Source organism: Chiloscyllium plagiosum, unplaced genomic scaffold (genome assembly GCF_037043375.1).
Source record: "Chiloscyllium plagiosum isolate Xiang-an unplaced genomic scaffold, Cpla_swu_hap1 HiC_scaffold_35, whole genome shotgun sequence".
Classification (NCBI taxonomy): domain Eukaryota; kingdom Metazoa; phylum Chordata; class Chondrichthyes; order Orectolobiformes; family Hemiscylliidae; genus Chiloscyllium; species Chiloscyllium plagiosum.
This window is the reverse complement of record NW_028270173.1, coordinates 58,834,082-58,846,643: the sequence shown is the minus strand read 5'-3', so window position 1 is coordinate 58,846,643 and position 12,562 is coordinate 58,834,082. Positions and strand designations below refer to the sequence as shown.

Here is a 12,562-nt window from a genome sequence, read left to right as displayed (position 1 = left end):
CTGTTCATGTAACCATCCAAAAGTCTTTTAAGTGTTGTAACTGTACCCATATTCACCACTTGCTCAGGAAGTTCATTCCACATGCGAACCTCTCTGTGTAAAAACATTGTCTCTTATGTCTTATTTAAATCTATCTCCTTTCATCTTAAAAATATACCCCCAGTCTTGAAATTCCCCATCTGAGGAAAAGACAACTACCATCAACTCTATCTATACCTCTCATTATTTTATAAATTCCTATTAGGTCACCTCTCAACCTCCTACACTCCAGTGAAAAAAGTCCCACTAGGAGAAAGTGAGGAATGCAGATGCTGGAGATCAGAGTCAAAAAGTGTGGTGCTGTAACAGCACAACCAGTCAGGCAGCATCTGAGGAGCAGGACAGTCGCCATTTCGAGCATAAGCTCTTCATCAGGAATGTGGAACATTTCAAGCTTATGCTCAAAAAGACACATTCCTGATGAAGAACTTATGCTCAAAACGTCGACTGTTCCGCTCCTCAGATGCTGCCTGACCGGTTGTGCATTTCCAGTCCCACACTTTTTGAAAAATGTCCCAGCCTATAACTCAGACCTTCCATACCCGGTAACATCCTGGTAAATCTCTTCTGAACCCTCTCCAGCTTGATAATATCCTTCCTGTAACTGGGCGGCCAGAACTGGACATGGTATTCCAGAAAAGGCCTCAGCAATGTCCTCAACATAACATTCTAACTCCTACTCTCAAAGGACTGCCAAACACCTTTTTAACTATCCTGTCTATATGTGTCACAAAGTTTAAACAATTGTCTACCTGCACCCCTAGGTCCCTCTGTTTTACAACGCTACCTAAGGCCCTACCAATAATTGTATAAGCCCTACCCTTGTTTGTTATACCAAAATGCAGTACATCGCATTTATCCAGATTGTGCTCCATTTGCTATCTGTCACCTCAATGACCCATTTGATCAAGATCCCTTTGTAATCTTAGAAAATCTTCTTCACTGTCTACTATGCTACAAAGTCAAACAGTTCAGCACAAAGCACACTGTAAACAGCTCTCTCAGCTGGGTCTTCTCACACAGCATAAGGGACATTTCCACCCCTGATTACCCACAGGATAGTCAGACTGCCTGAAGATTGGTGTGGATATTATGGGATACAATTTGTATAAAAGCTGCTCCTTCACTCACCATCTCCTCATTTGGTTTTCAGTCCCTATAGGAAGTGAACCAGCTCTGGAAGAGGAAGAGGAGACAATGGGCAGAGTGGGTGGGCTCTCTGATTGACGTCTCTCACAGTCAATCCAAATATTTCTGGAGCAACATGAGTTTCCTGAAACTTGGGAAACTGACCGAGGAAATGGAGGTGACTTTGAGCAGCAGATCAGGTGGGGATTTAAACTTGTCATTGTCCCATCTGAATAAAACCTCACTTATTGCAGCTGCTGTCTCAGTTCCCCTGGTAAATGTTTGACAGAGACTTTCAAACTATGAATATCAGTGGGATGTGTATCCTCGGAATGTGTTTGGCAGCAGATCAGAAGAGGAAGACCCACAGTATCCAAGGCAGTGATGATGCGCAGTAGTGGGATGAGCACATATATTCGGAGCAAGTGTCACAAGAGGGTGAGACACAGAATACAGGACTGGAGGGAAATCTTGACTTTAATTCAGGGATTGACTCTTGACGGTATTAACCCCTCATTTGCTCTTGGTGCACAATGGGGATCACCAGGTACATGGAGTGTGGAAACAGTGAATGTGGAGAATATACTGATGGTGGTAGTTGACTTTCTGTTAAACATCACGTTGTGCAGCTCAGGAGCTCCACTCTTGTCATTACAGGCTCCGCCACACTTGCTGCAGAGGGAGCCTGTAGGATCAGAATGTTCAGCATTCGCTGACCTGTTTTTTTTTGGGCCATCCACACGACTGGCTAAGCTTTCAATTTCTGCTCGCTTCTTCCAAACAGTAAGTCTGCAGAGGTTAGGGCTGTCAGCAACAGTCTTCCCTGACGCATTGTCAGTGTCAATGTCTGTGACCTTATTTCACCAACAGGTATCCCTGTAGCAGACATATGGGCGCCCAGGAAGTCATGACCTAGTGGCTAGTTCATTGTACAGAAGGTCTTTGGATATACAGTTACCGTCAATCAGAGAAACGTGTTCGAATTTGTGCTGGCGCTATAGGCTCAACATTGAAGGAACACTGTTGGAATTAGAAGCCTCTTAGAGCTGTGAGTTGATGATTTTGTCCCTTCAAGAGACACTGAAAATACATCTGAGACATTAAATGTACAAACTGTTCAGCCTTTGAAACCGACCATGGCTGACAATAACTTATACATTTCTGTTAGATTCAGTATCTAAGGGTTACTGCCAAGGCTGTGTTTAGAATACTTACCCGCTGCAAATCGGCAGTTTGAAAGTTTGATTTAAAGTGGTCACTCGTTACAAGTGTCAGTGTTATCTGTGCCTGGGTTCCTGAAGCCATTAAAAATTTTGAAGTCCCAGGTGTCAGGAGAAGTGAAACTGATGGAGAAAAGTGGGTTGACTCCAGGAGCCAGAAACCTTTAACAGACTGGGTACTGATAGGTGATCTCCACATCAACTAACATCCTAATCTCACTTGCATAAGTACAGTCACACTCCAGAATGACCATCTACTCCTATCGGAAAGATGTTGTGAAACTTGAAAGGGTTCAGAAAAGATTTACAAGGATGTTGCCAGGGTTGGAGGATTTGAGCTATAGGGAGAGGCTGAACAGGCTGGGGCTGTTTTCCCTGGAGCGTCGGATGCTGAGGGGTGACCTTATAGAGGTTTACAAATTTATGAGGAGCATGGATAGGGTAAATAGGCAAAGTCTTTTCCCTGGGGTGAGGGAGTCCAGAACTGGAGGGCATAGGTTTAGGGTGAGAGGGGAAAGATATAAAAGACACCTAAAAGGCAACTTTTTCGCTCAGAGAGTGGTACGTATATGGAATGAGCTGCCAGAGGATGTGGTGGAGGCTGCTACAATTGCAACTTTTAAAAGGTATCTGGATGGGTATATGAATAGGAAGGGTTTGGAGGGATATGGGCCAGGTGCTGGCAGGTGGGACTAGATTGGGTTGGGATATCTGGTCGGCATGGACGAGTTGGACCGAAGGGTCTGTTTCCTTGCTGTACATCTCTACAACTTTACGACTCTATCTGAAAATCCTTTGTATTCCTACGAAATGGAGCTGCAGTGCACTACCCCACTGTATCAAAAACAAATTTTGCTGGAGAGATTCACCAGGCCTGCTAGCATTTGTGGAAAGAAAATAGTTAATGTTTTGAGTCCAGTGACCCTTCTTGTGAACTGACAGTAGAAAAGATCATATTCCTGCTGATGACATGAGATATGGTGATGGGAAGGGGGTATACGGAGGGAGTGCATGGATGGATGGAAACTGAGCCCAGAGAGAAAGAACACAGGCAAGAATTGTTGATAGCAAATTAGGGATGAACAAGGACTGGATAAGTGATAATGGGGTCTATGAGTGGGTAAAAATGTGTTGGCTGTGCTGAAAGAAACTTAGCCTGGGAGGTAAGGGTGGGTCAAGGATATATGCTCTAAAACTTTTAAACTCAATGTTGAGTCCTTAAGGCTGTACGGTCCCCAAGCGAAGATGTGATGTTGATCTTCCAGCTTAAGTTGAGCTTCACTGGAGTAAATCTGAGACAGAAATATTGTCTTGGGGACACAGTGGCCTGTTGAAGTGGTAGGCAACTAGAAGCTCAGAATTATTTTAGCGGACAGAGCAGAGGTGTTCTGCAAAGCAACAGGGAGACAATGGCTTAGTGGTATTATTGTTGGACTGTTAATCCAGAGGACGGGTTAGGATCCTCCCATTGGCAGATGATGGAATTTGAATTCAGTGAAAATCGAGAATTAAGGGTCTAGTGATGACAATGAAACCATTATCAATTGTCAGAGCAAAAAAGGAACTTCACCTGGCTCACGAATGTCCTTTCAGAAACTGCCATCCTTACCAGCACTGGACTATATGCTACTCCAGACCCACAGCAACGTGGTTAACTCAGGACTGCCCTCTTGGTTGATCAATAACTGCTGGCCTAGCCAGTGACTATATCATCTAGTGAACAATTTTTAAAAACATATTCATCCAGCCTGCATTTCATCTCCCCAGTATAGAGGAAATACAGCATCGAATTTGATTAAGGTCAGTGATACAGGAGCATCTGAATGAGTGAGGCTGGATAGTCTTAAGCCTGATCTGGGTGTGAGTAATACTCCAGGAACAGTATAGATGGAGCTTGCCTCTGTATCAAATCTGTGCTGTCCCTTCTCTGTGAGTGTTTGATGAGACAATGTCTTCATAGAGAAGTTATTCTACGCTATAGGTGGGTGAACCTAAACTTCTCACATATATTCCAATCTCCAGGGTTCACCCTGAACCCGTCTAGGTCGAAAAACGTGTCAATGTTCAGAACTCCTCTTTTTAATAGTTTATTGTAACATTCATAAGCTTGGAAATATCAGTCCCCTTCTGAGTTAAATCACTATCAAACTCAAACCCTGTCCATGGGCGGCACAGCACTTCTGCCTCACAGCGTCAGAGACCCGGGTTCAATTCCTGCCTCAGGTGACTGACTGTGTGGAGTTTGCACATTCTCCCTGTGTCTGTCTGGGTTTCCTCCAGGTGCTCCGGTTTCCTCCCACAGTCCAAAGCTGTGCCGGTTAGGTGATTTGGCCACTCTAAATTGCCCGTAGTGTTAGGTGTAGGGGAATGGGTCTGGGTGGGTTTTGGGTTTGTATGGACTTGTTGGGCCGAAGGGCCTGTTTCCACACTGTAAGTAATCTAATATTCGGAACATCTGAGTTGCACTCGCGCCATTAACCCTTGAATTGTTGCTTCTGAAATGTTGCTGCTGTTCCTTTAGCTTCATTGTCCTGTTTGAGTTTATCCAATCCATTTATGAAACTGATTTTCTGAGCAGCTCTATACTGTGTAGTGCTGTCATCGCTGTCTACTTTTGTTATTATCTGCTGCTGCTCTCTACTACTGCTACCATCTGCTACAACCACGCTTACTGCTAAACACACGTTTTGTAAAACTACCAAAAATATGACACCCTGGACAAATCCCTACCTAAATCTGTGTCATCTTAGAGATTGTAACAATTCCATATCCTGGTTTATGACCAGTCCACTAACATAGGAAGCTGGTTTCCATTCATTGCTGTATCTTCTCTATGGGAATTTGGTGGGGCAATGTCAAGGTGTTCAGACCCTCACAGCCCTCTGGGTGAAAAAAGATTACTCAGCTCCCCACTGATCCTTCCATCAATTGTCTTAAATCTCTGCTCTCTGACTATTAACCTTCCTGTTCAGGTAAATAAGATTGAAACAATCCCATTAGTGTGCATGGCACTTTCTTTCCTTCCATTAAGCCCACCTTGGACAAACCTCCATTAATACATGCCTGGCCTAGCCCTGAACTCAGTCTTTCTCCAGTTTCTCTCCAGCTCCCCCATGCCCTCACTCACCAAACTCATATTGTCCTGAAGAACCATTTCCCCATCTTTCTTTCTCCTGTGGATATGCTGATCCCACTACAACATATCATCCCTGCCTTGGATGCTGTGGGTCTTCCTCTTCCCATATGCTGTCACACACATTAGAGGATACACATTCCACACTGATGTTGTCAATTTGAAAACCTCTAAAGATGAAAAATGCTATTCCCATTACTAGAAATTTCTCTCAAGTGTTGACGAGGGAAACCAAAGACAGCAGCTGCAACAAGAGGTTTTATTCAGATGGGACAATGAAAAGTTTAAATCACACAGAAAGGATGACCTTTGGAAATGATGGCATTCAGCACATTGCTAGTTACTGACATAAGATTTACCTCATCAACTGTCTGCTGAAACAGCACCTTCTCTGATTGCAGTATTGACCTGTAAGGCACTTTGTGTATGATCAAACTGGCAAATTCTCTACACAGTTCCCATGTTACCAACTGATCTGATTACTGATAAGTGTGTTGAATGTTTGCACTCTGACTGCCTTCCCAGGATCAGCTCTGGCAATGATTTGACAGTATTACCAAAGTGAAATAATGGCTTCCTATCATTTCTCTTTGATTTTGTCACTCATTCCTGTTCTTACTTTTGGTCTTTTGAGGTGTTGCACCTCGTAGCAAAATTTGTTTGAATTAAGCAAGGTGACTGTCTGTCAGATTCAATTTCTCTGTTGGGTTGATGATTTCCAGAGTATATTGTGACGTTGCTTCTTGTTGTATCTGGAAGATTTCACACTGTGTACCAGCTTCAACTTACATCAGAAAGAGTGCAGCCCCTGAGAGCAGGTCATTGATGTTCATCTGCTTCCCTTGCTTGCACTTCACTTTCAAGAGATGTCTATGAAAGCAAAATCAAATCCTGTGCTAAGTCTGGAGCAGTTAGAAATAGTTTGAGAAAGATGTTTTGAAATAACTTGTGGTCAAACTCTGCCGTCACTTTCTCTCTCCCAGTCAAGAACTGGTTGAAAGCTTCAGATTCAAAGACAATATTCTGACTTTCCTTTGCAGTCTCTGTGTACAATGTTGTTTAGTTTGTGTTAATGCTCTGGACATAAACACAACTGGTTGTCCTTGCTGCATGCTTCAAGTCTGTTGCAGTGCTATGACTGAGTGAAAACTAGCCAAGAACTTGGTTGGGTAGTTCCTTGATGAGTTTGCTGATGATACAGGAGGTCCAACATTTTATATGATGGCTTTATAACAGAACTCCCACTGATAGGATTCCTCCCAATGTAAATACATTGATGGACCAGGAGCTTCACTGACACTGTGAAAGCCTTGTCACAAAAATCACACTTGAAGAGTTTCTCCCCTGTGTGAATCCTGGTGCATTCCAGATGTTCAAATACATCAGGGAAGGTTCATCACAATCTCAGAACTGAAAGGACATTTTCCCGTATGAATCTTCTGATGGAACAGGAGATGCAATGAGTTCAAGAATGATTTGTTACATACTTCACATGTGAATGGTTTCTCCTCTGTATGAATCCTCTGATGTCGGAGGAGTCTGGATGAAACTGAGAATGATTTGCCACACATATCACATGAGAATGGCTTCTCCCCAGTATGGACAGGTTGGTGTCTACGAAGGTGCAAAGAAGTCAAGAATGATTTGCCACACACATCACATGTGAATGGCTTCACCTCTGTGTGAATGAGTTGGTGTCTGTGGAAGCTCGATAAATCTGAGAATGATTTGTCACACACCTTACACATGAATGGTTTCTCCCCTGTGTGAATGCGTTTGTGTACATGGAGAGTTGAGGTCTGTGAGAATGATTTGTCACACACCTCACACATGAATGGTTTCTCCTCTGTGTGAGTGCGTTTGTGTCTGCGAAGGGTTGATGATTCTGAGAATGATTTGTCACACATCTCACACGTGAATGGTTTTTCTCCTGTGTGAATGCGTTGGTGTACACGGAGAGTTGATGATTCTACGAACACTTTGTCACAAACATCACACTTGAATGGTTTGTCCCCTGTGTGAATCCTTTGGTGGAGCAGGAGACTTGATGAATCTGAGAAGGATTTGTCACATGCATCGCACATGAATGGTTTCTTCTCTGTGTGGACAGGTCGGTGTCTGCGGAGATGTGATGAATTTGAGAATGATTTTTCACACACCTCACATGTGAATGGCTTCTCCCCAGTATGAATACGCTGGTGTACCCGCAAAGTTGATGACTCTGAGAACGACTTGTCACACACCTCACATTTGTACGGTTTCTCTCCTGTATGAATGCGTTGGTGTCTGCGGAGAGTTGATAAATCGGAGAACGATTTGTTGCACACCTCACAGGTAAATGGCTTTTCCCCAGTATGGATGCGTTGGTGTATGCGGAGGGTAGATGTCTGTGAGAATGATGTGTCACAGACCTCACAAACAAAGGGTTTCTCCCCTGTGTGAATGCGTTGATGCCTGCGGAGGATCCATGACTCTGAGAATGATTTGTCACATACCTCACATGAAAAGGGTTTCTCCCCTGTGCGAACCTGCTGGTGAACACAGAGGTGTGATAACTCTGAGAATGATTTGTCACATACCGGGCAGGTAAATGGTTTCACCCCAGTGTGAATGTGCTGGTGTTTCACCACGCCTGCTAACTGTGTGAAGCCCCTGTTACACACCTTACATACAAATGGTTTCGTCCCAGTGTGAATGTGCTGATGACTCACAAGTGTCGATATCTTTGCAAACATTCGTTTGCACAACACACACTTGAACTGTTTCACTTCCAGGAAGTTGCCCGTATTTTAACCATTATTCAGTTGTTTCACTGTATGTGGGAGATTTTTGAAGCCTGTGTTGTCTTCCTTTAACACGTCAACTTGAACAGCCACTCCCCTGTAGGAATGAGTCAATGGTTCATGAGGCTTGATGAATAATTGAAGTTCTCACGACACTTGGAGCCACTGACACTTATTCGGAGCCTCACCCTGACCGATCACCCACAGCCGAACCTTCAGAAAGGTTGGTTCTGATGGAAGGCTCCACACAATTGACCAGTTTCAGACCTGATGATATGTCAAAGTTCCCCTGATCCAACCGATTTCCAAATGATGATTCAACCGCTCAGTCTTCTCTGTGTTGAGCAATGCTGTGAAGGAACTGGATGTCCTCCCACAGTTGTGCAATTATCCCTTGGATGAAGGTCAGGATCTATCTGCGGTGCCTATCCTCTCTGCATTCTCTGATGTAGTACAGTGCAATCCTTCTGTAAAACAAGAAAAGGGAACATGATTTCCTCCAACTGTCTATTCTCCTTTGCCGAAGGGGCTGACTCATCATTTAGAGAAGGATCCATAGTGTGTAACAATTCCTCAGTGTGGGGAACTAGATTGCATCAGTTGCAATTCCTTTCTTTTTCCTCATTAATTGCATGTTCAAAACCTGCTGCCTGTATCCTGACTTTCACTATGTCCTGTTCACTTGTGATGATGCTGCTCCTTTAACAAATTTATGTTGTCCTTAGTTTTATTTTCAGAACAGTCATAAAGACACAGGTTCCAAGAGGTCTAGGTTTAGAGCCAATTTGATTATAACTAACAGATACTGCCTCAGGAAAAAGGCTTTTAAGTTTTCAAAAAAACACTTGCACGATGAAAGGGGGAGTGGCCGGTTCTCTCAGCTCAGCTTTTCTCTGGTCTGGTTTGTTTAGGCTCATAGCAGCTAGTTAGTCCATTTTGAGATTGCTGGTCAAAGAAACAGCTACATGGAAGAAGGCGTTCCATGCTGGATCTCTCTGCCAACTCTCAGTGTTTGATTTTACCTTTTGTGTCAAGGGGTGTTTATGGGGATTGTTGCAGGAATTTGGAACAGATTATTAAATTGGGATAATTTGTTGGGTTTTCGGATAGGTTAAGTTATTCTATATTCTGTTCTCTTTTGTTTGTGTTTCATTTGGTAATCTTGCAAATAAATTCTGTTATGTTTAAAACCAAGTGGTTGGGCCAGCTGCATCACTCCTGGAATATCCACATACTCTTAACTTTATACCACTTTACTGCTTAAAACAACGAGCAAAGTTAGGGTCCAGGCTACTTTCTTGAAATATTTTGAGGGGGTCTGGTCTTGTACATAACATAATACTCCCCTTTGTGTCCAATGACCTTTCATTGCTCTCCATCTGATAATATCACACTTTTAAATTTCTCATCCTTGTTTTCAAGTCCCTCCATAGCCTCACAGCTCCACTTCTCTATGATTTCTGCCAATCTTACAGCTCTCTGAGATTTCAGCATTTCTCCAAATTCTGGTCTCTTGAGCATCTCCCGTTTAAATCATTCCACCAAAATCATTCCACTAACCTCTGAAATTGAGAAAGTCTATAGCCTTAAAACTTGTCTTTAAACATTTAGGCTAAAATGTAATGCTGAATTATAGAATACATTTACTGCATTAGAAAATAGACAGGCAGGAAGGCTCATAAAAAGGGGGGAACTCAAGGAATGCAGAAGATAGAGACATCTGTGCCCACCAAGTGATAATAGGATGCTGTAAGGCAATTAAGAACATTTGCCTTAACATCGGTGAATCTGTGTGAACAGGACATGGCCGTTTCCTTGTGAAATTAATGACAGTGTTTTATTCTGACCCTGCAATGAAACTTGGTACTATCAAAAGCCATGTAATTAATGGTCAGATCCTGTCAATTATAATGGATTCTTATTACCCCTTGCAAGCGGGGCAGACACAGAGAGAAAAACATCTTTGCTGTTACAAGAAGCTGACTTGAGAGTTCAAAAGGACACTAGAGAGAGAGAGAGAGAGAGAGACCATTTTAGTGCTGAGTCTGCTGAAGCCAGTAGAAAATTTACTCTTAGTGCTGACCTGCTATGGATTGGATTTAATTGCATTTTGGGACTTTATGATGATATTGAGTAGCTATTGCCGGTGATTAAATACAAACTCTGTAAAAGGTAATATTGATGAAGCTTTAATTTACTTGCTGTTTAAGATTTAGATTAGATTAGATTACAGTGTGGAAACAGGCCCTTCGGCCCAACAAGTCCACACCGACCCGCCGAAGCGAAACCCACCCATACCCCTACATTTACCCCTTACCTAACACTACAGGCAATTTAGTATGGCCAATTCACCTGACCCAGCACATCTTTGGATGGTGGGAGGAAACCCACGCAGACACGGGGAGAACGTGCAAACTCCACACAGTCAGTCACCTGAGGCGGGAATTGAACCCGGGTCTCTGACGCTGTGAGGCAGCAGTGCTAACCACTGTGCCACCGTGCCGCCCATAAGGGAAATTTCCACCTCTGATTGCCCATAGGATAGTCAGACTGCCTGAAGATTGGTGTGGATATTATGGGATACAATTTGTATAAAAGCTGCTCCTTCACTCACCATTTCCTCACTTGGTTTTCAGTCCCTATTGGAAGTGAACCAGCTCTGGAAGAGGAAGAGGAGACAATAGAGTGGTGGGTTCTCTAATTCAGGTCTCTCACAGTCAATCCAAATAATTCAGGAGCAACATGAGTTCCTTGAAACTTGGGAAACTGACCAGGGAAATGGAGGTGACTTTTGAGCAGCAGATCAGGTGGGGATTTAGACTTGTCATTGCAATTGCTGCCTCAGTTCCTGTGTTCAGTAAATTTAAAAACATTCATCAGATTGTCCCTCAGCTTACAAACATCTGTGTATATAACCCTATTTTGTTTAATCTCTCCTTATAATTTAATTCTTGCAATCCAGATCTTTCTAGTAAATTTACCCTGCATTCCCATCAAGGCCACTATCTCCTTCCTCTGGTGAGTTGCTGAGGACTGCTCTCAACATTGCAGGTGTGGCCAAACCAGAGCTTTGTATCACTGTAACATAATTCTATCTCCTTGTATTCTTTTCTTTTTGATATAAAGGCCACTATTTCATTTGTCTTTCTTGATTGATTTCTGTACCTACTTATGACAATTTCATGATATATGGATCCCCAAGTCCCCTTGATTGCCTACTATTTATAGAATACTCCGCACCTACCTGATAGAGGATTGGGGGCAAGCAATAGTTAAAAGTTTTCCTGAAACAACAATGTACTATAAATTTGGAAACAATGTATGTCTGACTAGCTGAAGGCTTGCAGCTGTTCTTGCTTAACCAACTCTCCACCCATGACTTGGGCTGCCTCCTCTATACAATGAAGCATCGTTAATCACATTGGTTATCTGCTAATGACTCATGTGAACAGTATGGATTGAGAGATATCAGGGTTATAAACTGGACTGCTTTTATGCCATACACAGAGGTCTGACGAGAGTCCGTCAAGTGAGAGCTTGACTGTTCCTCTGACGTTCACTCCGGACCAAAGCTAAAATAAAGAGGTTAATGAAACTTTTTTGTGTGGTCCGGAACTTTGTGAGTCAACATTTTGGTGCCATGACTCTGAACCCAACATAGGAACCATTTCTCTGGGCTGAATAAGTGACCGAGAGTTTGAATCAAGTATAATATAATGTGAGGGCTAGGGCGCCCAGAGGTATTTTACCTCAGACCACTTATTATGTTCAGATAGATAATCTACCCTTTGCCCAGTGAGACTGGTACCTTAAAGGGATCCAACGAACCACCTGGACCAGGATTATAAGATAAGAAACTTTTTTAAAAAAAGACATTGTCTAGATTGCTGTAGGGTGACATTGGCTATTCTGTACTGTGCTTGAGAGAAAAAGTCAGGACGGGGGACCACGCTCAAGGACATGATTGCCACTACCTGACGGATTTGGTTTAGAGAGCTGCCTCCTTTAAATATGGCTGGTTGAAATTATGATATAATGGAAGGAGGAGGGCAGACCCGGTAAATTCCTTACCTCTACGATATTGAAATTTATTTCTAGTACAGCAAAGTAGTATAATTGGACAATCCCTCGATGTAGCTGGAAAAAGGACTCTTCTTCAGAGTATGAGACAGAATACCTGATCAGGAAAATAATTTATGGAAATGAAGTGCTGCACTTAACAAACGATTAGGGAACACAATTTGGCCCCTGGACAGGAT

General features: G+C 43.0%; 1 pseudogene; it reads right to left on the bottom strand.

Moving 5' to 3' along the window:
• Nucleotides 1–6,702: 6,702 nt before the first annotated feature.
• Nucleotides 6,703–9,316, bottom strand: LOC148140978 (uncharacterized; annotated as a pseudogene).
• Nucleotides 9,317–12,562: the final 3,246 nt, after the last annotated feature.